This window comes from Caretta caretta, chromosome 2, assembly GCF_965140235.1.
Source record: "Caretta caretta isolate rCarCar2 chromosome 2, rCarCar1.hap1, whole genome shotgun sequence".
Taxonomy (NCBI): Eukaryota; Metazoa; Chordata; order Testudines; family Cheloniidae; genus Caretta; species Caretta caretta.
Window position 1 is genome coordinate 42,022,617 of NC_134207.1, and position 25,525 is coordinate 42,048,141.

Consider the following 25,525-nt stretch of genomic DNA (forward strand, 5'->3'; position numbering starts at 1 on the left):
GATCTAAATTACTTTCTTTTTTTTAAAAAAAAGTGCTAATACATACTGTTCAGTGGACGAAGTTCTTTTCTGGTGTAACTTCACTGACTTCAACGAAATTACACGGGTGGATAATTTGACTTAATAGTCATAAAGCACTCTTATAATATACTACATCTTTCTAAGGCCACAATCCTACAAAGCATTTCACCAGCTGCTTAATTTTGCTCACTGGAGTATAAATCACTGAAATCAATAGAACAAGAACTAAGTTATTTGTAAATGCTTTGAAAGAACAGGCCCATAAGATTAACACCAAAATTTTCAAAAGCATCCAGTGATTTTGGCTGCCTCAGGTGAGATACATAGAGATTGATTTTTCAGACTTGTGGAGCATCCACAGTCCCAAATGAAGTTAATGGGCGCTGCAGATTATTCAGCATCTCTGAAAAGCATTAGAGATTTCAACACAATGCTACAACAAACTTTACAGCTCAAAATATTAGTTGATCTGATCATTATTCGACTAAGACTGCTATCTTCTTTTTGTTGTTGAAACTTCAGAAAAAATAGGTTAATCACATTCCTAGGGTGCTTACATGCAACTGACTATGCAAAGTTGAAAAGTTTGCTGATTCCTGGTTTAAAATATTGCTGCACTTATTGGGGAAATTGGTATCTGGTCTTTTATTTCTTTGTCATAAGATATGCCTTCAGGGCCTCTCTTTCCACCCCCAACACAAGTGGTGGATTGACAAGCACCAACTGTACGAAAAGAACATAAGTTAAATTATTTCCTATTGTGTTGGAGATCTTCTCTCCAGCAACTATATACAAGCTTGTTAATTAGCATTATGGATAAAAAAGGATATTTATTTCAATTATGTGTGCTATCAGTTATGAGGTTTATGACAAGGGCAGAATGCTGCTATGTAAACAACATATTCTGATATAGTAATACTAACAATAATATCAACTTATGTGTATCGTATTAGTTGGGCCAATATTCCCCTTTTTGTTATACTGCAACATACCAAGCTAAAGAAAAGTTTTTAAAAACCTAGATGGAAGAACTGGAGAGCAGGTACTGTATTGACAAGAATCACATACAATAAAGAAATATATTTAAGGTGTTTATAAATAGCCTGAAGATAGTTCTTCAGCCCATTTAAAGAAACAAGCTTTTGAAACAAGGTCCCTTTCTTTTTGGTGCTGAACTTAACTCCAACAGCACTTGTCAGCAAACCCTATTCCCAAAGGATAAGTTTTCACCATGTAGTGGACCTTTCATTATTCTGATCAGTGTCTACCAAGAACAGAGAGGGGTTTTTTGATTTTTGATTTTTAAAGTGGAGGGCTCTAGATTGTCTATGTATTCAGTCACTGAAGAGAGTTTTCGTTTCCTTCACTACCGCACAGACCAAAAATGAACCGAACAGAATCATTTGCATTTTTGTAGGAGAAGGGAATTCAGTTAGTACTCAAGATACCTAATATTATTAATTATTATTTGTAATCTATTACCACCTAGAGGTCCCAGCCGAGATCAGGGCCCCATTGTGCTCAGCATGTCATAAACATATAGGCTATGTCAACACTTCAATTAGAGGTGTGACTGCAGCATGTGTAGACATACACATTATTCTAGCTGTGATCTAGTTAGCCTGAATAACAATAGCAGTGAAGACTCAGCAGCAGGGCAACAGCACCGGCCAGAATACATACCCAGGTCGGCTTGTACAGCCTGTGCTACCGTGACTGAATTGTGACTGCAGCACAGATCTATATGGAGAGACAGTCCCTGCCACAAAGAGCTGACAATCTAATTAGACAAAAGAAAGGTTGGGAAGAGAGAGGCACACAAGTGACTTGCCTAAGGTCACATAGCAGGTCAGTGGAAGAATAGCTCAGTCATCATGTCCATTCAGTCTTTGGCTTGTCTAATGAGATTGCTAGCATACTGCCTGTTGTGATGGTGGTTTTTTGTGATAGGGCCACTTACAACTGGAGTCAGAACACCAAGAATCAGGGTAACTGCACTTTTATTCCCCCTTCGGGGTCCACCAAGGGCACCCGCTTTAGGCTCCCAGCTCTAACTGTCACCTCTCTTGGACAGAGACCCACGTCTCACTCCCTCCTGACTGGCGTTTTAAGGCTGCACTGTTCTCTAGATTATAATGCAATATGTCCAGCAAGCCACACTTCCTCAACAGACCAGCGTCTATACTTTGCCTACTCTCCAAAGGCTAGAACCAGTGTGTTGCCCACAGTTATAAGCTACTATCTGGCCTTTTCTGAGCAAGCACATTTATTCTTCAGGTAAAAGCATTACAGGAAAAGCATATAAAAACCTACTTGCTTGCTAAAAAGCTCACCAGAGGTCACCCATCAATCTCACAGGGCCCTAGTAGGTCAAGTCTTTCCAATCCTTCCACAAGGATTGGGGCCCCTCCTTGTGCAGAAAGTACATTTCCTGCATCAGAAAGAAGGCCCTGAGTCAGTTAAACTCAGGCTCTTGATCCAAAAGCCCTTTCTTTTTCAGTTGGTCTCTAAGAATCCAGTCTGAACCAGTATATGTAAGCCTCTCCAGGGGGCGGTGTCAGGAATCAGAGCCTACAGCAGAGCCAGCTCTGGCCAACCTAACGAGCACAACTGGCTTGTAGTAGGCAGCCTGAGTGGTTGTGCTGCCTGATTGATTGGAATATCATTAGCAGACCAGCTCTTACGCCCAGTAACAGTTCAGTTGCTGCTTAAAGCATTCACCTATGGCTGCGACAGTTCCTGTGCCTTCTCGTCCACAGCCCTGCTCCTGTCTTGGACACAGCCATGCTCCTGCCTTGCCTCACTCCATGTAATCCGGTTCTGACCCGCAGCTCTGATTCCTAACCTTTGACTTCAGCTCTGGCATCTGGTCTCGAACTCCAGTTCTGACCCTAGGCTCTGACTCCCGTCTCCCAACTCTCACTGTGACCCTTGGCTTGGCTCTGATTCAGGCTCTGACCTAGGCCCCGATTTCTGTTCTAACCACTAGGCCTGACACCCACTCTGACCATTAGGTATGACTCCTCCAACCACTAGACATGACTGCCCATGTCCCAGTCATGTGACAGGCAGTACTTCTCTGAAGGTGTTAGAACCTGAATGAATTTGCCTAATCACCTCCCACTGTTAGTTGTAAAACACAAACCATTCATTTAAATCAATGGATCCCAAAGATAGATATTGTAACCTCACGCAGTATCGCATTCCGCAGGTTACACACAATCCCTGCCCACAGTAATACATAAACTTAATAAAATAAGGTATTTCAAAGACATTGCAGGAAATTGCCATATTTGTCACAATATGGACACTCACAACTGGAAAATGAAGTAACACTACCAAATGTCAACCAGATATTAACAACTTTAGTGACTACTGTCTGTGGCAAGAGTCAGACCAGCCATTTACATGTCATGATTCGAGACCCCATTCCTAAACTCCTAAGTCATGCAATCGCTCTTCTGAAAAGCGTTTTTAAAAATTGACTTTCATATTCTGAGTTGTAAAATGTAATTATTTTGTTCCAAGCTTTAACTCTACTCTTGTATTTTTCTAGTAAGAAAAATCTTCAAGGCAATTATTTTTAAATGTAAACTGTAGCCACTCATTATATATCCCAGTAATAAACATCTCTAAATCTTTGTTCTCAAGGAATATTTGCTCACACATGGAAATGAACTAAGGTAACATTTAAAATTAAGTTTAAGCATTGCTTGTTTTCAAACATGATGCCTCTGTGCTATGTAAGCCTTTGGAGAGTAAGCTTGAAACCACTAAAATATTAGGGGCCAGGAATGAGAAGGGGAACACAAAAAATTATTCACAAATGAATGCATATTATGCAGAGTAGAATACACATAAAATGTCTATGAATCCCAGGTATCAGACTGAAAAAGCAGAGTTAGAAATGACAGACCCTTATCTAGAGTAACCCTGATGTAACAGTATAATCCTGAGTAGATTTAAACAGAGTTAAGGTTCCAAGACACTTAATAGAGGATTGCTCTTATTTATTACTTAGTGCACAATAGCACCAGCCATGAGAAGTAATTGAATTATCATTTTTACAAGTTTAAATCTCATTTATGTGCGAGACATACAAGATATTTAATTAAACAATATAGCATTATGCTAATCATTTCAAGTATTATATTAGTATCATACACGTCATACATACTATATTGTCTACTGAAAACTAAAACCAATAAGATACTATTATATTGGATTATCTACAAAGATAAACACAAAATGTACTTACAATACTGTTTTGTCAATTTAATCATACTTCCTGTTGCTCTTAACTGGTGTCCTATTGCACAAGACTTCCAAAACGCTTGACAAACAGCAAGATCCTATGAATACCTTTTCTTTCAGACTTTCCTCAAAGGAAAAATCTTTTAGAAATATATATAAAAATGGTACAAAAATAGTCTCTTATTAAATATTGTTAATACAGATCAACTGTTATAGCAGAAATACATCTCTTAACAATTTACTTTAACACAAAAACAGGTACCAACAAAAGCTTTTCAATCAATGTAGGAATAGCTACAATCCCCAAAAAGTTTAGCTTTAGTCCACCAAGGAAGAGTTTTCCAAAATTCTAAGAATATTCACCAGGGCGTGGCTAATTTTGTAAACTATGAAACAATCTTCTCTCAATAGATTCATTGATTGAACCTCATGGTATTTAAAAAAAATAATAACCAAAATCAGTCCTTAAAAATGTTCACAATTTCCTTGTCCCAGCTGCCAAATTATCCATTTGTTTCATGGTCTTAATAGGACAAGGCTAGAACTGTACTCAGGTCATAAACATTATGGGAGGATACTGCTCTTGGCAAGTAAAAGCTGTTTATAGGATTACATATGCCATCTTGAGCCATATATCTTACAACACTGGTGACAGCACTAAGGATTGTGAAAGTGTATATAGAAAGCCCTCTCTCCCTCCCCAAATATATGCTAGCCCTTTCCCTCCATCTTTTCAGTAACAGATATGTTCTACCATTAAACATGACCAGTAGTATTCCTCAAGATAAACTAAGTTAAACCAAGTACAATAGGAAAGAAAACAGCAAGGGGAAAAAATGTTCATCCCCAATGCCTAAGGCCATTTCTACACTACGAAAGTACTCCGATTTTACAGAAGTCGATTTTTAGGAACAGATTGTATAAAGTAGAGTGCATGCGTCCACACTAAGGACATTAATTCGGTGGTGTGCATCCACAGTACTGTGGCAAGCGTCGACATTCCGAGCGGTGCACTGTGGGTAGCTATCCCACAGTTCCCGCTGCCCATTGGAAGTCTGGGCTGAGCTCCCAATGCCTGATGGGGCCAAAAATTTGTTGCAAGTGGTTATGGGTAAATGTCATCAGTCAACCCTCCCTCCCTCCGTGAAAGCAACAGCAGAAAATCATTTTGCGCCCTTTTCCCTGGATTGCCCGAGCAGACGCCATAGCACGGCAAGCATGGAGCCCGTTCAGCTCACCGCAGCAGTTATGACCATTGTAAACACCTTGCGCATTATCATGCAGTTTATGCAGAACCAGAACCTGAAAAACCAGGTGAGGAGGCGATGGCAGCACGGTGATGAGGACATGAACACAAATTTCTCTAAAACCGCAGTCCCCGGCAATTTGGAGATTGTGGTGTTACTGGGGCAGGTTAATGCCGTGGAACACCGATACTGGGCCTGGGAAACAAGCACAGACTGGTGGGATTGCATAGTGTTGCAGGTTTGGGATGATTCCCGGTAGCTCTGAAACTTTCGCAAGCGTCAGGGCACTTTCATGGAACTTTGTGACTTGCTTTCCCCTGCCCTGAAGCGCAAGAATACCAAGATGAGAGCAGCCCGCACAGTTCACAAGCGAGTGGCAATAGCTTGCAATGCCAGACAGCTCGGTAATCAATTTGCAGTGGGCAAATCTACTGTGGGGGTTGCTGTGATGCAAGTAGCCAACGCAATCATTGAGCTGCTGCTATCAAAGGTAGTGACTCTGGGAAATGTGCAGGTCATACTGGATGGCTTTGCTGCAATGGGATTCCCTAACTGTGGTGGGGCTATAGATGGAACGCATATCCCTATCTTGGCCCTAGACCACCAGGGCAGCTAGTACATAAACCGCAAGGGGTACTTTTCAATGGTGCTGCAAGCACTGGTGGATCACAAGGGACGTTTCACCAGCATCAACGTGGGATGGCCAGGAAAGGTTCATGACGCGCACGTCTTCAGGAACTCTGGTCTGTTTAGATGGCTGCAGGAAGGGATTTACTTCCCAGACCAGAAAAGAACTGTTGGGGATGTTGAAATGCCTATAGTTATCCTTGGGGACCCAGCCTACCCCTTAATGCCCTGGCTCATGAAGCCGTACACAGGCACCCTGGACAGTAGTAAGGAGCTGTTCAACTATAGGCTGAGCAAGTGCAGAATGGTGGTAGAGTGTGCATTTGGACGTTAAAAGGGTCGCTGGCGCAGTTTACTGACTCGCTCAGACCTCAGCGAAATCAATATTCCCATTGTTATTGCTGCTTGCTGTGTGCTCCACAATCTCTGTGAGAGTAAGCGGGAGACATTTATGGCGGGGTGGGAGGTTGAGGCAAATCGTCTGGCAGCTGAATATGCGCAGCCAGACACCAGGGCGGTTAGAAGAGCACAACAGAAAGTGCTGCGCATCAGAGAAGCTTTGAAAACCAGTTTCATGACTGGCCAGGGTACTGTGTGACACTTCTGTTTGTTTCTCCTTGATGAAAACCTGCCCCCTTGGTTGCCTCTAAATTCCCTATAAGCCACCCGCCCTCCCCCATTCAATCACAGCTTGCTTGCAAAGGAAATAAAGTCAGTATCGTTTAAAAAACATGTATTCTTTATTAATTAATTATAAAAATAGGGAGATAACTCACAAGGTAGCCCGGGTGGGGTGTGGGAGGAGGGAAGGAAAAGGCCACTTCAAAACTTGTTGAATGACAGCCTTCTGTTGCTTGGGCTGTCCACTGGGGTGGAGTGGTTGGGTACCCAGAGCCTCCCCCCCCTCCGCATTCTTGGGCGTCTGGGTGAGGATGCTCTGGAACTTCGGGAGGAAGGAGGGCCGTTAAACGGGGGCTGCAGTGGCAGTCTGTGATCCTGCTGCCATTCATGAACCTCCACCAGATGCCGGAGCATGTCCATTTGATCCTGCAGTAGGCCCAGCGTTGCCTCATGCCTCCTCTGATCTTCCTGCCACCACCTCTCTTCACATTCATTGGCCACTTTCCTGTACTCTGCTATTGTGTCCCTCCACACATTCTGCTGAGCTCTGTCAGTGCTGGACGACTGCATGAGCTCAGAGAACATTTCATCGTGCGTGCGTTTTTTTCGCTGCCTTACCTGAGATAGCCTTTGGGACGGAGGCCTGAAACATTTACAGCTGCTGGAGGAAAAAAAGGGAGTGAAGTATTTAAAAAGATACATTTTACAGAACAATGGCTATACTCTTTCACAGTGAACACCACTATTCACATTACAAAGCACATGTAGGGGGAGGGATAGCTCAGTGGTTTGCGCTTGGCCTGCTAAACCCAGGGTTGTGAGCTCAATCCTTGAGGGGGCCATTTAGGGATCTGGGACAAAAATTGGGGATTGGTCCTGCTTTGAACAGGGGGCTGAATTTGATGACCTCATGAGGTCCCTTCCAACCCTGACAATCTATGATTCTATGTGATTTTGGTACAAGGTCGCATTTTGCATCTTATATTGAGTGCCTGCGGCTTTGGTGTTAGAGATCACACACGCAGTGCCAGGCAACAGAATTCGGCTTGCAGGCAGCCATGGTAAGCCATACTCTTTTGGCTTCTGCAACCTTCATAACAGCAGCGCCCTCCCATACCAAGCAAAGCACATTGAGTTGGCCATTTAGTGCTGTGGTTTTCCTGTTAACGTGCAGCAGCAGAAACCAAACTAACCTCCCCTCCCCCATCCAATTCCCTGGGATAATTGCTTTACTCCTCACCCCACTGCGTAGCTGGTATCAGGGAAAATCCCTGCTAGCCAAACGCAAACAGCTCAGCACCAATGCCCAGCCCCCCCCACCACCACCACCACGTGGCTAACTGCGGGGAGGATTTCTTTTCAGCCACAGGCAAACAGCCCAGTAGGAACGGGCACCTCTGAATGTCCCCTTAATTAAATTCCCCTATTTCAACCAGGTTACCATGAACGATATCACTCTCCTGAGGATAACACAGAGAGATAAAGAACGGATGTTGCTTGAATGCCAGCAAACACCGGGACCATAGGCTGCCAGGCTTTGTCATGCAATGATACCAGATTACTTTCTACTAGCATGGCGTGATAAAGTGTCCTACCATGAAGACGGAATAAAGCTGCTCTCCACAGAAACCTTCTGCAAAGGCTTTTAGAGTACCTCCAGGAGAGCTTCATGGAGATGTCCCTGGAGGACTTCCACTCCATCCCCAGACATGTTAACAGACTTTTCCAGTAGCTGTACTGGCCACAAATGCATCCCAAGTCCTCAGGGCTACTTAATCATTAAAAAACGCTTGCTTTTAAAACATGTATTATATTTAAAAAGGTACACTCACCAGAGGTCCCTTCTCTGGCTTGGTTGGGTTGGGAGGGTATTTCAGTCAGGGTGATAAAAAGATCCTGGCTGTCAGGGAGAATGGGGTGCTGTGTGCTCTCCTCAAGCTCATCCTCCTCATCTTCCCTGTCCGCAAAATCCTCAGGCATGGTGGAGAGTACCCCATCATCGGAGTCCACGGACAGGGGTGGGGTAGCAGTGGCAGCCCCCCTTAGAATTGCATGCAGCTCAGCGTAGAAGCGGCATGTCTGGGGCTCTGTCCCGGAGCATCCGTCTGATCCTTTGGTTTTCTGGTACACTTGTCTGAGCTCCTTAAGTTTCACACGGCACTGTGTTGTGTCCCTGCTGTAGCCTCTGTCCGTCATGGCCTCGGAGATTTTTTGAAATGTTTTGGGATTTTGTCTTTTGGAACGTAGTTCTGAAAGCACGGATTCCTCTCCCCATACAGTGATCAGATCCAGTACCTCCCGTTCGATCCATGCTGAAGCTCTTTTTCGATTCTGGGACTGCATGGTCACCTGTGCTGATGAGCTCGCCTGGCCAAACAGGAAATGAGATTCAAAACTTCCCGGGGCTTTTCCTGTACACCTGGCCAGTGCATCCGAGTTCAGAGTGCTGTCCAGAGCGGTCACAATGGTGCACTGTGGGCGAATACCGTTGAATTGCATTCACACTAACCCTAATTTGAAACGGTGATGTCGATTTCAGCACTAATCCCCTTGTCGGGGAGGCTCTTAATCGGTTTTAAGAGCCCTTTATGTCGACAAAAATGGTTTCGTTGTGTGGACGGGTGCAGAGTTAATTCGATTTAACGCTGCTAAATCTGACATAAACTTGTAGCGTACACCAGGCCTAAGTGCTGCTCTGGAGCTTCAGCTGTCTTTAACGTACCCTCTTAAGTATTTCCAGTTACTAGAGTTTACGTTAATCAGACTTCCCAGGCCTGTTGGCCCATGACCATTAAGGGAATAAAAGTTTTAGACTCAATTCCCTCTGGACACTTCTCTTCAAGTTAGTTACACACTATTGGTGATTTTGAGAAATTGCTCATCTGCTCATCAGACTGGAACTGCATGAACACCCACCCCCTCAGTAAGTCGGTGGGGTATGAGATCTCTACTGCAGAGGAATAGTGAAACTTTTTGGCTATCAACATGCAGGCAAAATGCAACCTCTACCTTGCCAATTGCCATCATCAAACCCAAATAATGCAGCTTCCATGCTTTTTTCAGTTTCTTGCTGAGATAAGAGTTTGGATGACCAAAAGCTGACTAAAACTCAATCCAAAAAAAGGGGGAGTTGATGCAGGAAGGTTGGGAGAAACATCAGAAGGGTACGTGAACAATCCTTCATTCAAGAGGTTTACAGCCTTAGACTGCTGATAGTTACATGAGAGCCTTACCCACTTTCGATTGCTCCTAGATTCACAGGTGGACGAAAGCTCCTTTTCTTTTTCTGATAATGCAGAACATTATGGGGAACATTTATCTCTGGCTGTGGACTTCACCACATTTATCCATGCTTTTGAGACATCTAGATTAGATTAACTCTACGTGGAGCAATCCTTTGAGAAGCCAGTGCAGGATACGAATGCAGTTTGGTCAAGTTAACTGTATTTCGGCCTCTCTCTCTGATAACAACACTGACTTCCTGTTTGCCAAACAGTGCAATTCCAGGTGGCAACAATGATCTATAAAGGCCTATACAGAGCGGGTCCTGGCTACCCGAGATTACCTCATTCCATGTTTACCACTGCAAGTGGAGCTCAAAATCCCTACATGTGAACTTCTGGAGGTTACGCAGCCTCACTGGGGTGCTCTCAACTCTGAAGTTGACTTTCCCCATTTGGTGCAGAGCTCAAAGCCTTGTCTACATGGCAGTACTGTTTGCTTCCAATGGGTACAGCTGAGCTGGTGCTGAACGTGGTTGCTTGTGGAGACGCTTGCAGCCAACTGTTTTAGCTGCCCATACTGCTGATGCCCATTGTCACCAATGAATACTTTTCATACTGTAGAGAAGGATGAAGCGAGCTCACTTTTATACCTTCTCAGGCTTTTGTCAAAGGATATAGAAGAGTATAAGGGGCAGTGTTGCTTTTATGGTACAATTGAGGCTGGGGGTGGGAAGTTAGACACCATCCACCCTAGTTAATATTATTTGTGTGGGTTTTTAAAATATGGTATATGTACACATAGTTTTATCTATAAAACAAATAACAGTCTTCCAACACACTTTTACAAAACTCCCATTCAACAATTATCAGTTGCAGCGTGAATTCCGGAACTTCAGAAACCAAAATTCTAGACAATTCAATTTCAGCACCAACACACAGAGAAAGAGCATACGAGAAGTCCCAGTTTCCCCAGCCTTGCACAAACAAAAGGAGGACAACATTTATTTCAAGGAACATAAAGTGAGGTATAAAACAAAAATTAAAAATGAAATGTAGTCTTCCGTCTGGCATTAATTATAGGCTGGGTTAATAGCATGACTTATTATTAAGGGTGTCTGGCATGTCCATTATAGACCTTACTTTCAGTATTATAACTTTCCCAAACATTTACCATTTGGGATCAGATTTCCCAGACTGGGGATCTGCTTCAGACACAGTTCTTTGGGAAAAGTTTAGAGAAAGCAGTTTGGCTGTTCTTGAGAACAAAAACAACATTTTTCCAATGTTAAAAATTTCAGGTGACTACCTTTGAAAAGCTGTAACATGCATGTAATTTTAGAGAAAAGGACTTGAAATTTGGCAGGGGGTGGCCCTTCTGTCAGGGATATGCCTTTTGTTTTCCCCATGAAAATCCACCCACATTTAGCCAAGCTTTAAGCCTTTGAAAAATCATAGCTTGAACATATTTAGGAGAGACTTGCTGAAGCTTTGCAGCTTCATTCCCCTGAACTTTTCCTACATTTCAGCTCTTAGCTAGTGTGCGCTATGCTTGGGCTGGGCACCAGAACGGAGAGCAGGGAGCCTGTCTCTTCTGTGCCCTCAGTGCCTCTCCTTCCCACTCTGGGCTCAAGTAGCATGGAGGAAGAAGATGCCTGATTTGACTGCAGAGGGAACAAAAGGCAGACCAGGAGGGGATCCAAAGAAAGAAATAGTATCCTTACCCATGGTCAAGAATCCCATTCTGTAACTGGAAACCTGAACCAGTCTAGGTACCTGTATTGTCCACAGCCTGGCAGATCCAGGTAGCGAATGGGTCATGAGGCAGCAGGGACTGAATAATGGACATTAGGCTCTCATTTACCATTCTGTTGGGAAAGCTGGATGGTTGAAGGACTGTCAAAAGAGGATCTGTGTGGGATTCAATGTACTCATCTTTGCGGGCTGAGATCCACCCTTCCATTTCTAACACTCAGGTGGTAAGTCATGACAAACTCACATCAGGGGACAAATAGTGACCAATCTGATGCTGATTTAAGTTTCAGGCTGTACAGAGATATTCCAAGTTCTTGTGGACAGTAAGGACTTGAACTGGGAACCAGGTTCCTTCCAGAAGGTGATGTCATTCTTCAAAGGCTGTCTTGATACCCCATATGTCATACTTCCTTTCTGCCAGAGTTAATTTCATGAATAAAAAGCATGTGGGTGGAGCGGATTATGTGGACCCGTTTGTTGCGTCTGTACAGCTGTCAAACTTTGCAGTGCAATCCAGACCAGTGAGGGCTTGTGTCACCACCTGCCTTAGAATCATAGGACTGTTAGGGACCTCAAGAGGTCATCTAGTCCAGTGCTCTGGACTCATGGCAGGATTAAGTAACCTTAGATGCATTGTAACCTTGTAAACCTTGGTGCCTTAAAATATTCTGCTGCTGTAACTCCCTTGTCCGGATGTTCCCAGCCAGCATACAAGCATGCACTGTGTGTCTATGTGATAAGCAGCTCTGGTCCAGCAACCTGCTTGTTACTGTCACCGGGAGCTCCACTCACTCCTTGTCTGGCACCTCCTCCTGGTCACTCGGGGGATTAGCTCTCGAGGTCAATACACCCTTCCTGCGTATGCACACCATCACTCCATCTCTCTCTCTGGTCTGCAGGCCCCATCCTGTTCCAAGAACCACAATCTCCTCTTCATGACTCAGTCCTCTGGCCAGGTCACTCAGCGTTCATCCCAGCTCTGGGGTACAGTCCTTTAGTACTCTGTCACTCCCACAGTGACCCAGGCAGTCTTCCAGTTCACTGCCCTGCCAGTGCCACTTCTCCAGTGGAGGATAGGGGAACCTGTGCCTGTCCTCTACTCCAGATTCCAGTCCAGGGACCCTCAACCCAGCAGTTCTGGGCTCTACTCTCCCAACCCTCACTGATCTTTCCCCAGAGGAGCTATCAGGTAGGAAAACCCCTTGATAAAATGTCAGTAAAAGTTGGCAAAACAGGAATCACTGTACCTCCCACAGGCCCCTCAGAGCTGTCCACTCAGAGACAGTAGATATCTTATGTGGATCCATAGTCAGCCCTTCAGGTGACATAATGTACCCCAGGAACTGATTGTGCTCTGACTGAAATCACATTTCTCTAACTTATCAGTAAGACGGTTCTGTTGGAGGCTTTCCAAGACATGGCACATGTTAGTCATGGAGGACCTGGTTCGCTGAGAAGAAAGGATATCAAGGCAAATCATGATGAACGAATCCAACATGTTTCTAAATGTATCAAGGCCACTGCACAATCCGAAGAGTATTACCAAGTACTCGAAGTGCCCATAACAGCAGAAGGCAGTCTTCCACTCATCCCCTTCCCAAATACAGACCAGTTTTAAGCTCCACAGATGTCCAGCTTCATAAAGATCTTAGCAGAACAAAGTCTCTCAAATTGCTCACTGATGAGTGAAAGTATATCAATTCTGGATGGTTATCTTATTCAAGGTTCAATAGTCTATCCATGGGCACAAGGAGCCATCTTTTTGGCCTTAAAAAAAAAACTAGGGCTCCTGCTAGGGCCATAGATGTGCAGGTGAACCCCCTTTCCAGATTCTCTTGAAGGTATTCTTGGAGCACCTGCAGCTCAGGCTCTGAGAGGGAATAGGTACATCCAAAAGGAACCTCAGCTCCTGGCTGAAGGTCAATAGGGCAATCATAGTGGCAATAAATCAGTCGTCTTCTTATTGAAGACATCTGCCCGATTCCTGTACTTGGTTAGTACAGCTGGGGCCACCAGTGGAGCTGCAGCTGTGGACAGAGGTTCTGCTGACTTGATCCTCCTCTATTCCGAGATCCCCAGGGGTGTTGGGTTTCTTTGGGTTTAAACTACAAATGGCCTCCATCACAGAACTGAGTTCAAGGAAAAAAGAATGCTGGCAAAATGCCAAGCAAAAACAGACCATGTCTATTCCCTAGTGAATAGACGGAGCACGTCTAGTGAGCCATGAGATGCCAAAAGTGACTGGGAAATGCAGGGAGCAAACTAAGCCAAACTGAAAGGTTTCAAAATGACCCTGAAGGGTTGTGACTTCCAAGGGCGCTATCTCTTGCATGACAAGCCAGATGAGAGGAGGGCCCCATCAACAGATTCCACAAGGTCAGGAACAGCCTTGCTGTGTGTCAGGATCCCTTGTGCCCAGGCAAACTTCAAGTCCATAAAGTTCCTAGAGAAGCCGGAATCGACCAGCACTTCTAGACTGACCTTCTGCATGGTCAGACAAAACGGAAGCTGGAGGGACGTTGGCCACTGGTGGATGTTATAAGAGCTCCTGTAGACAGGTACGTGCTCTGCATACTAAAATGAGGGAAGGAAAACTGGTCTCGCCCAGACTCCTCTAGTGTGGCTGGTATGTTTCTGATCAAGATGTGAATCGGGCCTTCCATGAGCAGAATGAAATGTAATTTCCTAATTGTCCACAATACGGACAGGGATACCTCCCACCCCACCCACCGTTGAGACTTCTCCCCTTCAGAAAGGGTGCCTAGGCCATATCGACCTGCATGGGTTCAGTCTGTGAGGTGGGCACAGGAGATTGATTGTCAAAACCTGCATGACTCAGAGCACCATCTTTCTTTCTTGGTGGTATTTGTCAATTTGAATTCACAGATCAATGAAAGGCAGATATTAATGTACAGTGTCATGGGATGCATCACTTGCTGCTTGTCTGCCACCTCCTCCTGGTCGCTCTGGGGATTAGTTCTTGAGGCAGACACCCCTTCCTGGGGTCACACACCATCACACCCTCTCTCTCAGGTCTGCAGCTCCTCTCTCATCCCAGGAACCGCAGCGTCCTCTTCATGACTCAGCCCTCCAGCTACATCATTCAGCTTTTTCCCCTTCTGGGGTATATCAAAGGCTTTCCTTCAGCACTCCTAAGCAGCCTTCCCATCACTGCATCAGGTACCACTCCAGTAGCTGGTAGGGGAACCTGGGCCCGCCCTCTACTTCAGGTTCCAGTCCAGGGACCCTCAACCCAGCAGTTCTGGGCTTTAATCTCCCAGCCCTCTCTGCTCTTTCCCTGGACTGCTTCCTACCACTCCTGGTTCCCCTTCTTACTCTGGATGGGCCAGCTCCAAACCCTCCCTTCCTCTTCTCAGGGAGTGACTGCCCTTTCCCAGCAGCAGCTCCTGCCTGTTGCCAGCTTCCTGGCTTTATAGGCCCCATCTATTCCTGCACAGCTGAACCTGCTTGCAATCAATTCCCTGCTCCTTCCTCCAGATGCAGCTTGTGGAGTTTATAGGCCTACCTGGCCACCTTAACCCCTTCCAGTCCTGTGTGGGTGGACACCCTATCACACACAGATCAGTAAAAACGACCAGGCCAGCCAGAGCCCCTATCTGAGCCATCTCATCCTTAACATTATCATTAAGACTATGCCAAAAATGACGGCACTGAGCGTAATTATCGGCTATCCCTTAGGGTCCGGACTTCAAAACTCTGCCCTGCAAAAGTGGTTCGGGTCACCAAAAATCACCAACATGGCTTGGACAAATTCCTCAAACTGCTTCAAAAGGGGACTGGACTTTTCCAGGACTGGGGAGGCCCAGGGCAATGCCCCCTCTGTCTGTAAGCTGATAAACGCTGCCTTGGTCTTGTTGGTGGGAAATGTCTGCAGGCACATTAGGAACAGGAGATGACACTGGTTTAGAAACCCACAGAATGTCCCCCAGTCACCATAAAGCTTGTTGGGTAAAGGTCTCTTCAAGTTCTCGGTAGGTCTGGGTCACAGGTGACACAGCTTGAATTTGCAAGGTGGCATTATGCACCTGCAGGGCATTGATCTGAGTCTGTAGATTCTTCAAGGTGTCCACTAGCTCTGCCAAAGAGATGTTGGCTTTAATGAGGTCCATCCTAGCAGCTAACCCAGGTTCTTTTGGGCTGCTCAAACTGTCAGCACTGGGGCATTGGCAGTCATGCCTAGTGGTTGGAGTTGGAGTCAGGAGTCAAGAATCAGAGGCAGGAATCAGGAGAGGAGCCAGGGGTCAAGCAGAGCTAGAGCTGGGAGTCAGAAGCAAGCAGGGCTAGAGCAGACTGAAGCAAAACTGTGAGCAAGGCTGGCCCAAGATTGATCACATCTGTGGGTATACACATAGAGCTGCCATTGACCTGCCCCTGGGCTTAAAAGCAATCCTCCTGGCTCCCTGGAGACAATCAGGTGGGCCAACCAATCAGGTGATCCTACTGCAACCCAGCTGAGCTCCTTAATTTGCCAGGAGCCTGGGCTGACTAGTCCTCAGGCTCAGCTGAAGGGAGCTCACTCCTGACACAACCCTGCTGATATGACCCATATGGATGTCAATAGGATGACACTTGATGGAATTTGTTTTTTTCAGTTTGCTTTTTTAAAAAGCGGAGTGTTACCTAAAAACTAAACCCAAAACACTATGTTGTTAGAACATTATTAAGGCTGCAAAGTCAAGCACCCAAAAGTTAGGAAATGTCAGAAATAAAGTTGTCTTATTTATTGCACACTATTCAAACCCTGCTCTGAAGACAGAATTATTTATTTCCTTGTGGACTTTTCTCATCACAGGTGCTTATTACCATAGTATCTGAGTACTGATAACAATTTTCTCAGCACTCCTATGAGGTAAATTGGAATCATCCCCAATTTACACAGGAAGAACTGAGGCACAGAGAAATTAAGGCCAAACTTATCAAGTGTCCACTAATTTTTGGGTCCCTAACGTGAGTCACCCAAAGCCCTGATTTTTCAGAGCACTTGGCACTATATAGCCCTTTATATGTTCAAAGCACAGCTGCCATTAATTACTTCAGTTGCAGTTGTCAATCCTCAGCATTTCTGAAAATCAGGTCCCAGGTGTCTCAAGTTGGGCACCCAGAAAATGAGAAACATACAATTAGTGACCATCTGTAAAAAGCCTGGTTTAAGTGACCTGCCCAACATCAGAGAGGAACTCTGCAGCAGAGGCAGAGATAGAAGCCAGTTCTCCAGGGCATCCTTCAATTGCCTTAACCATGAAATCATTGTCCTCATCACAGGGCTAGTAGCATCTGACCCCCTTCTGGTCTCACTCAGCACACCCTCTCTTGTGTCAGGCCTTGTGCCTTTATCTATTCCAGGATAAATTCTGCATTTCTCCTACTCTTAGACCAGGTCTTAGGCTACACTGCAGTACCCTGTATATCAATCACGCTTATCCTGCAAGTTTGACTGGGTTTAGTATCTGTGGTTCTTCCCTTCAGGAGTTTGTGATCAGTCGTGTGCATAGTGACCAGACAGTCTTCTTACAACCAAAGTATTGTTGATTTTAACAGTAAGTACAAAGCATTTCAAGAAAAGGGATTTTAAAACAACATACATGCATGTCTATCTTACCTAAAGGCTTACCCTCCCTTACTGGTAGTCTAAACACGCCAAGCTTCTTCAGACACTCCAGAGGACCCTGTGTCTCCATCTGGTCCCCCTCAAACAACATCCCTCCACCACCTGAGAGTGTTCTTTTTTAAACTGCCAGTCCTTTTAAACTTCTGGATCCCAGGCCTTGGCCCCACAGGTCAATCAGTTCTGCAAATCGGCTGGAGCCAAGAGGTAGAGCCATGTGGTCACACCTCTGCTTAGGAGCTGGAGGGAGATACCGGCAGCTTCCTGGGAGCCGCCTGAGCTAAGCGCCACCTGCAGCCTGCACCCCCTCCTGCACCCCAATCCCCTGCCTGGAGCCCCCTCCTGCACCCCAAACCCTGGGCCCAGCCCAGAGCCCACACCCCAACTCCCTACCCCAGTCCGGAGCCCTCTCCTGCACCCTGAACCCCTCATTTCTGGCCACACTCTAGAGCCCAAACCCCCCAGCCCAGAGCCCGTACCCCATACCACACACCAACTCCCTGCCTCAGCCCAGAAACCTCTCCTACACCCCAAACCCGTCATCTCTGGCCCCACCCCAGAGCCAGTACCCACAACTCTTACCCTCACCCTTACGCCCCCCACACACACTCCAAACCCCTGCCCAATCCCGGACCCCCCTCCCAGACCCTGAACCCCTCATTTCTGGCCCTGCCCCAGAGCCCACACCCCCAGCCCAGAGCCTGTACCCCCTCCCGCACCCCAACCTCCTACCACATACCAGATCCCCCTCCCACACCCTAAACCCCTCATTTCTGGCCCCACCCTGGAGCCTGCACCCCCAGTCCAGAGCCCGTGCCCTGTCCCACACTCCAACCCCCTTCCCCAGCCTGGAGCCCTTTTGTGCACCCCAAACCCTTCATCTCCAGCCCCAGCTGGAGCCCTCACCCCCTCCCGCACCCCTGCCCCAGCCCAGAGCCCTCTCCTGCATGCCAAACTCCTCATCTCTCGCCCCACCCCAGAGCCCGTACCCACAGCCAGAGCTCTCACCGCCACTCCCCCCCCACACACACACCCCAACCTCCTGCCCCAAACCAGGGAAAATGAGCGAGTGTGGGGGAGAGCAAGCAACAGAGGAAGTGGCCTCAGGAAAGGGGCGGGGCAAGGGATGGGGCAAGGGCAAACACATTTCACAAAGTGATCACTCCATATCTGAGCTCTCAGATCTTGCCCTTAAAGAAAACCTGCACAGCTTCAAAAGATAAGCCGGGGAACTTACATTCAAAATTCTGCTGGACACTAAAAAAATTCACTTAACAGAGACATTGTGGCTCATTACAGAAACTTGTAATATACCCTGCTGCTTCCTAACCCTGAATTGTCCACTTCCTTTTATGTGGCATCTGTGAAACCCTCATGCTTAATATGTCCCATCATAAATTTAGCACAGGCCCTCTGGTTATCTTCTCCAGACCTGAGGAAAGCTTGTCCCTTTCACCACAGAAGTGGGTCCAATAAAAGATGTTACCTCGCCTACGTTGTCTCTCTCTTTACACTCCATCTATGACAGTATAGTAGAAAACCTGTTGCAACCTGTTCTTGTCTGTCTTGGTACTTTATTTTTATGTTGTTAACAATAGTTTGAATACCAAGGAACTAGCCAAGGCAATCCAAAGATTTGGCGTGAATTTGCAAACTTCTGCTGGCCAAGACTTGGGTCTGTCTATATTTGACACAAACCTCATCTGCAAAACAGTGTCCAACCAGCTTTAAAGAACTGTATCCTGGGCAATACTCATGGCTGTCATCTAAGCCACAGCAGACACAACACTGGAAGAAATTAGTTTAAGTTTTCAAGAGACCAACAATACATAACTGACATTTTATGAAGTGGACGCTTTTTATTCAGATTATAAAGTTATTTCTGAAGAACCTGAGACAATAGACCACCCTAGGAATAAATTCCAATAAGAGCCTGTATTCTAACCCGAACACCACCCAATCAAAATCTGACCAGCCTTTTTCACCCTAGCTTTACACCTACATGCTGCTAAGACTATTAGTAAGTCCTCCATCCCAACACATGGACTCAGTCTTGCTCATGGTCATACCGAGAGCTGCACATTACACAGGTGCTATACCATATCATGTGTTCCTGGAAGTACATTTGTGGAGATACAAATCTCAGGGTGTTAAAAGAAAGAAATTAAAGTGGGGAGGGGGAAAGAGAGTAGGAAAGCATAACACACACACTTTCCCTTTGCTGAGGATCTGTGAATTATTATAACAGGCAGGCAGGCACATCAGGCTTGACTTTCAGAGGTATTAGAGTCTAATAATTAGACATTCACAACTCCAGGTGAAATCAATGGAAACTGCACACGTTCGCTACCTTTGAAAAATCAGGCCCATAGTAACCAGGCAGTGGGAATGTTGCTTTTCATTTTTCCAAAAGTGCTACTGATTTTGAGTGCCTCAGTTTTTGGGTGGCCAACTGAAGATACCTGGGGCCTGATTTTCAGAAGTATTATTTACGGCTCCTATTAACTTCAACTGGCATTACGAATGGTACCTAAGCACTTCCAAAAATCTGGAGATCCTTTAGGGCACGTTGAATTAAAAAATAAATAAAAAAAAAAAAAAAAACCCCACAGTGGTTGCATTTCAAAATTTTGCCTTTAATCTTTCTCAAAAGTGTAGGAACATGCTCTCCTTTGAAAATAGGTTATTTTTTGCTTCACAAAAGACCACTGGTTTTCCAATTATTCTCCTTGAAGTACAAAAAGTATCCAAACTGTATAATGCGTTCTTAGAACGTGGGTCACTCTGTATCAGTCACAGGTTTTGAATCATTCTATGATGTGCATTTATATCCAAGAGCTGCACCTTAGCTTTCCACTATCCTGATGTCACTTCTCTCTTCTTCTCCATTCTATACTTGTCTCTCTTTTGCATAGTTCTCAAAAAGGAAATCTTTGAGCATGGTAGCAGGCCCCTTAAGCGAAATGGGGTCCAGCACTCCTGTTCCAGTCTGAGGGGAGCACGGCTGCCCTGAGAGGTAGAAATGAGAGACAGCCCAAAGATAAGGGGAGTTCAGAACCCACAGAAGGAGCTGCAACATGAGCTCACTGAGAAAAGCAGAACTGAGAGCTTCATGAAGGAGACACAGGTAAGAACTCCCTTGTGAGCAGGGGAGCCAGATAAGGCCACTTAAAGCAGAAGACAGGAGAACAGTTAGGGTGGGTCTCCTACAAACTTCCCCAGGCCAGAGAGAGCTGAAGGCTGAAAGCAACAGCAGCAGATGCCTGCTGGCTCTCTGAGCCAGAGAGCTGGATCTGGAGGGCCAGAGAATGCTATGATCTGGTGAACGATAGAAGGGTAAGCTGGGGGACAGCTAGAGCCGGGCCTGGAAAGGAAACAAGGTGGAGAAACACCCCAGCTACAGTGTCTGGGGTGAGGCACAGTGAGAGAGTTGTGGTGAGCAATGCTGAAGCTATACTGGGTATGCTGGGGCTTGAAAGATTGAATGTACTGCTGGGGCTGTGCTAGCAATATTTGCACCAAACCACCAAAACAACTGAACAGGTGAAAGAGGCAACAGAGTGGCACAAACTGATAGCAGGCACTGAGTGCCCGGTACCATTTTTACCATATGAGCCATATGGAGCCACAGGTGAACAGAAGACTTGTTGGTAGAACCATTTCAGCTGCGGGCTGGTAAGAGCAACCACCGAAGCCATTCAGCCAAATAATCACACAGTGTCCCATGAACAGGAGCCCTTTAAGTGCTTTTTAAAAAAATGGCACCAGGTGGTGACTGAGCAGAACCCTAAGTGCAGCCTGGCCCAACAGCACAGAGACCTGTGGAGAAGCCAAAGGAAGGATGGGGTGCAAAGGACTCTGCAGCACTAATGCACCCCCAGACAGTGCCAGGTTTACAATGGCGTCAGTGGCTCCATGAAGCTGGGCCCATGCTCAGAAGGGGCCCTGGCCTGCTCTGCTTGCACTGTGCCCTGAGAACCCACCAGCTCCCCCACCCCACCCACCACTTGCTTCTCTAGGCTCGCCCACCAGCTGGCCGAGGGCTCCTCTCCACCCCCTGCCCCACCCGCCGGCTTCTTGCTGGCAAGTTAAAGTAGTATGGATCGGATGAATGGACTATAAAGTGGATAGAAAGCTGGCTAGTTCGTCGGGCTCAACGGGCAGTGATCAACGGCTTGATGTCTAGTTGGCAGCCGGTATCAATTGGAGTGCACCGGGGTTGGCCCTGGGTAGTGTTCCCGCTAATTTTTCCCGCCCATGTGCGGAATTAATTTGGTTAATTTGGTGATACGTGAGGGTTGGGGTGCAGGGGTGTGAGGGCTCCAGCTGGGGGTGAAGGCTCTGGGGTGGGGCTGGGGATGAGGGGTTTGGTGCGGGAGCGAGCTCCCGTGAGGCGAGGACTCCCCCCAGCTCTCTCTCCCTGAAGCAACACCTGGGCTGTGAGGGAGAGGTACCTCTCCCTGCTGCGGCAGCTCTGGGGTTGGGGCTGCAGGATAGGCGCCCCTGCCCTGGCCCCAGCAGGTCTGGGCTGGGGCTGGGTTTGGGCCAGGAAGGGGTGCTCCAGCTGCACCTGGGTCCAGGCCGCACTGCCCTGGCCACATCTGGGGCCAGGCCAGGCCAGGCCACGCCAGGTGCACCTAGGTCCAGGCAGGGCCACTCTGGCCGTGCCTGGGTCCATGCCGCCCTGGCTATGGCTAGGGCTGGGATGGGCCACACTGCTTCGGCCATACCTGGGCCTGGATCTGGGCCGGGCCAAGCTGCCCAGGCCACACCTGGGTCCATGCTGCCCTGGCCGCACCTTGGATCCATGCTTGGATCTGGGCTGGGCCAGGCCACTTCTGGGTCTGCACCGCCCCAAGCCACACCTGGGTCCGGATCAGGCCGCTCCAGCCACGCCTGGCTCTGGGCCGCTCCTGGGTCCACGCCATGGCTGGGGCTGGGCCGCCCTGGCCGGGCCGGGCACCCTGGCCATGGCAGGTTGGGGCCGGGGGAGGGGCGCCCTGGCCGTGGCAGGTTGGGGGCCTGGCTAGGTTGGGGCTGGGAGAGGGGGAGGGGCGCCCCTCCCCCAGCCGGTACCTGGCCACAGCAGGTCTCCAGGAGGGTTCCCTGAGCACCCGTGCGGTGCTAAATAGGCTGCTACGTGTTGCGCAGCTTACAGGGAACTTAGGTCTTGGGGTTAGTTTTGTTCAACATCTTCATTAATGATCTGCATGATGGGAGGATTGTATTCTCAGCATGTTCGCGGATGACGCTAAGCTCGGGGGGGAGGTAGATATGCTGGAGGGTAGGGATAGGGTCCAGAGTGACCTAGACAAATTGGAGGATTGGGCCAAAAGAAAACTGATGAGGCTCAACAAGGACAAGTGCAGAGTCCTGCAATTAGTATGGAAGAATCCCGTGCACTGCTACAGGCTGGGGACCAACTGGCTAAGCGGCAGTTCTGCAGAAAAGGACCTGGGGATTACAGTGGGTGAGAAGCTGGATACGAGTCAACAGCGTGTCCTTGTTGTCAAGAAGGCTAACGGCATATTGGACTGCATTAGTAAGAGCACTGCCAGCAGATCGAAAGAAGTGATTATTCCCCTCTATTCCACATTGGTGAGGCCACATCTGGAGTATTGTGTCCAGTTTTGGGCCCCTCACGACAGAAAGGATGTGGACAAATTGGAGAGTCCAGCGGAGGGCAACAAAAATGATTAGGGGGCTGGGGCACATGACTTATGAGCAGAGGCTGAGGGAACTCGGCTTATTTAGTCTGCAGAAGAGAAGAGTGAGGGAGGATTTGATATCAGCCTTCAACTATCTGAAGGGGGATTCCAAAGAGAATGAAGCTAGTCTGTTCTCAGTGGTAGCAGATGACAGAACGAGGAGTAATGGTCTCAAGTTGCAGAGGGGGAGGTCTAGGTTGCATATCAGGAAAAACTATTTCACTAGAAGGGTGATGAAGCAGTGGAATGGTTTACCTATGGAGGTGGTGGAATCTCCATCCATAGACATTTTTAAGGCCCAGATTGACAAACCCCTGGCTAGGATGATTTAGTTGGGGTTGGTCCTGCTCTGAGCAGGGGTTGGACTAGATGACCTCCTGAGGTCTATTCCAACCCTAATCTTCTGATTCTCTTTGCCCCCTGGCCAGACCCCAGTGCACTTCCGGTGCCGGAAGTCTCTGCTTCCCACCTCCTGTGCGGCCCCACCTGCCTCCCTGGAGCTGAGCCGCCTGGGACTGGTGCAGAAGCCTGCCCAGTCTCAGCCAGTTGATGGGGGGCAGTGTGGGGAGCTTGTCTGGGCCCCTCTAGGCAAGTGGGTGCTGAGGGAGGCTGGCTGGGGCAGGCCCCAGCCTGGCTGATTGTGCCACTCCCGGGGGCCCAGAGTGATTCTCCGCCCCAGGACCAGCCCTGACTGCACTGGCAGCTCAGCCCAGCAGACACAGCCGCCTCCCAGCAGGGCCAATGAGTGTGGCCACGAGGCAGGGCATGGAGGAGTGGGTCTCTGGGGAGGTGCTGGGTTGTGAGGGGGCAGGGAAGATCTGTGTGTTGGGGCACTAGGCAGTGGGGGTTCAGAGTGGGGTGCTGGACAGTTGTGGTGGGGCTGTGAGCAATGGGGCACTGGACAGGGGTGGTGGTGTGCAGGGCGCTGTGCATTTGTGGCAGATCGGGGGGGGCCGGCGCACTGGGCAGGACCGAGGGGGCTCCAGCCATAGGGAACCAGGAGGTGGGGGGGAGCGTTCCAGTGTTGGGGGAGGAGGTTGTGTGGCTCGGCATGGCCTGTCCCGTGAGGGAAAGGGGCATGCTGGCAGCACAGGGCTGGGCAGGCCACTGTGCATCTGGCAACTGCCAATTAGTAGATAGTGCCCTCGCACTGGGCTGGGCAGAGCGGGGCCACCCCTGCCATGCCATGCCCCAGGCCAGCTCCTTGCTCTGGGGGCTGGCCCCACCGCACCATGCTCCATTGCCCCCATGGGGGCCCACAAACATGTTTGGCACCAGGCCCACAAACGGTTAATGCGGCCCCGCCCCAGGCAGGCAGTGCCCCCTGCCCCAGCACCGCTAAGGGAGCACAGACAAGCAGCAGGGCAACCGCTGGGCGCCCACGCAGCCCTGGGAAGGGGGGGTCCCCTAGCGCCAATGCAGGCACCACTGGTGGCTCTGCCCGTCACGGGGAGGCGGGGGGCAGCGCTCCCGGGACAGCACTGGGGCCCGGGCCCACAGCCCCGGCAGCGGCAGAGGCCAGCGACGACCCCTGGGGCCGAGCAGGCAGGCCGAGCCCCGCGCCGGCTTCTGCAGCAGCAGCAGCAGCCCGGCCTCCCCCGCAAGCTGCAGCAACAGCAGCCGGAGGAGAGAGAAGCGGCTCACGCACCTTCCCCGCGCAGACCCACCGCTCCCAGAGCCCCGCAGCCGCTCAGCCCGACGCGCTGGCTCGGAGAGGAGCCCGCCGCTGCAGGCGGCGCCACCTACCCTGCAGATCAAAGCGCGGCGGGATGGAGCCGCTCGGCGCTAACTAGAGCTTCCCGCGCCCCGCTGCGCTTCCTCATCCGGCCGGGCTCAGAGCCGGGCCCGCCCAGAGCGCCAGGCGCAGCCGCTGCGAGGCCCGCCGGGGGTGTCCGGCAGACCTTGCCCGGCCGCGAGAGCCGACGCTAAGGGAGGGCGAAGAGAGAAGCAGCCGTCTCCGCCCTGGGTGGGGGCCCGCTCCCCTCTCCGGCTCCAGCTCGGCCGCCTCTCCTTCGGGGCCTGCCCGCACACGGCCCGGCCCGGGGAGCAGGCTCCTCACATGCCCCACTGCTTGCCGCTACTCCGGCTTCTGCCGCAGGCTGCTGCCCTTCCACTAGCTGTGAGGGGCTCGGCTGGGCGAGCAGGAAGCTCTTCCCCAGTGCTTAATTTGTGCCAGGGCTGGGCCCCGGCACCGCCAGCTTTGGCCGTTCGTAGCCCCGGCACCTCTGGGCTTGCTGCATTGGTTATGAATGGAAAAAAATTGCTTGAGCCCTAGGCACCACTTTCATTACAGATTAAGCACTGGTCTAAAGTCACATTCTCTGCTGGTGCCCTTCCATTGACTCCTGTAGAGTTCACCAAGAACATGGGCGATGGGTGTCACAGGCCAGGGCAGCTAAGCCTCCCCTGACCTATGCCGTGGCCCCACCCATGTTGCACCCTGAG

At 48.7% G+C, this 25,525-nt stretch overlaps 1 protein-coding gene across 7 annotated transcripts in view; it reads right to left on the reverse strand.

The window, feature by feature from the left end:
• CPQ (carboxypeptidase Q) overlaps positions 1 to 25,109 on the reverse strand; it is a 293,319-nt gene extending 268,210 nt beyond the window's left edge. Inside the window, exon 1 of one of the 7 annotated variants that reach the window (XR_012666912.1) lies at positions 24,827 to 25,103. The gene's annotated coding sequence lies outside the window, so the exon portion shown is untranslated. Of the gene's footprint in view, positions 1 to 24,728 lie in introns of all 7 variants that reach the window. The other 6 variants (XM_048841284.2, XM_075125038.1, XM_048841281.2 and 3 more) reach the window with 6 other exon arrangements.
• Between the last annotated feature and the right edge of the window lie 416 nt (positions 25,110 to 25,525).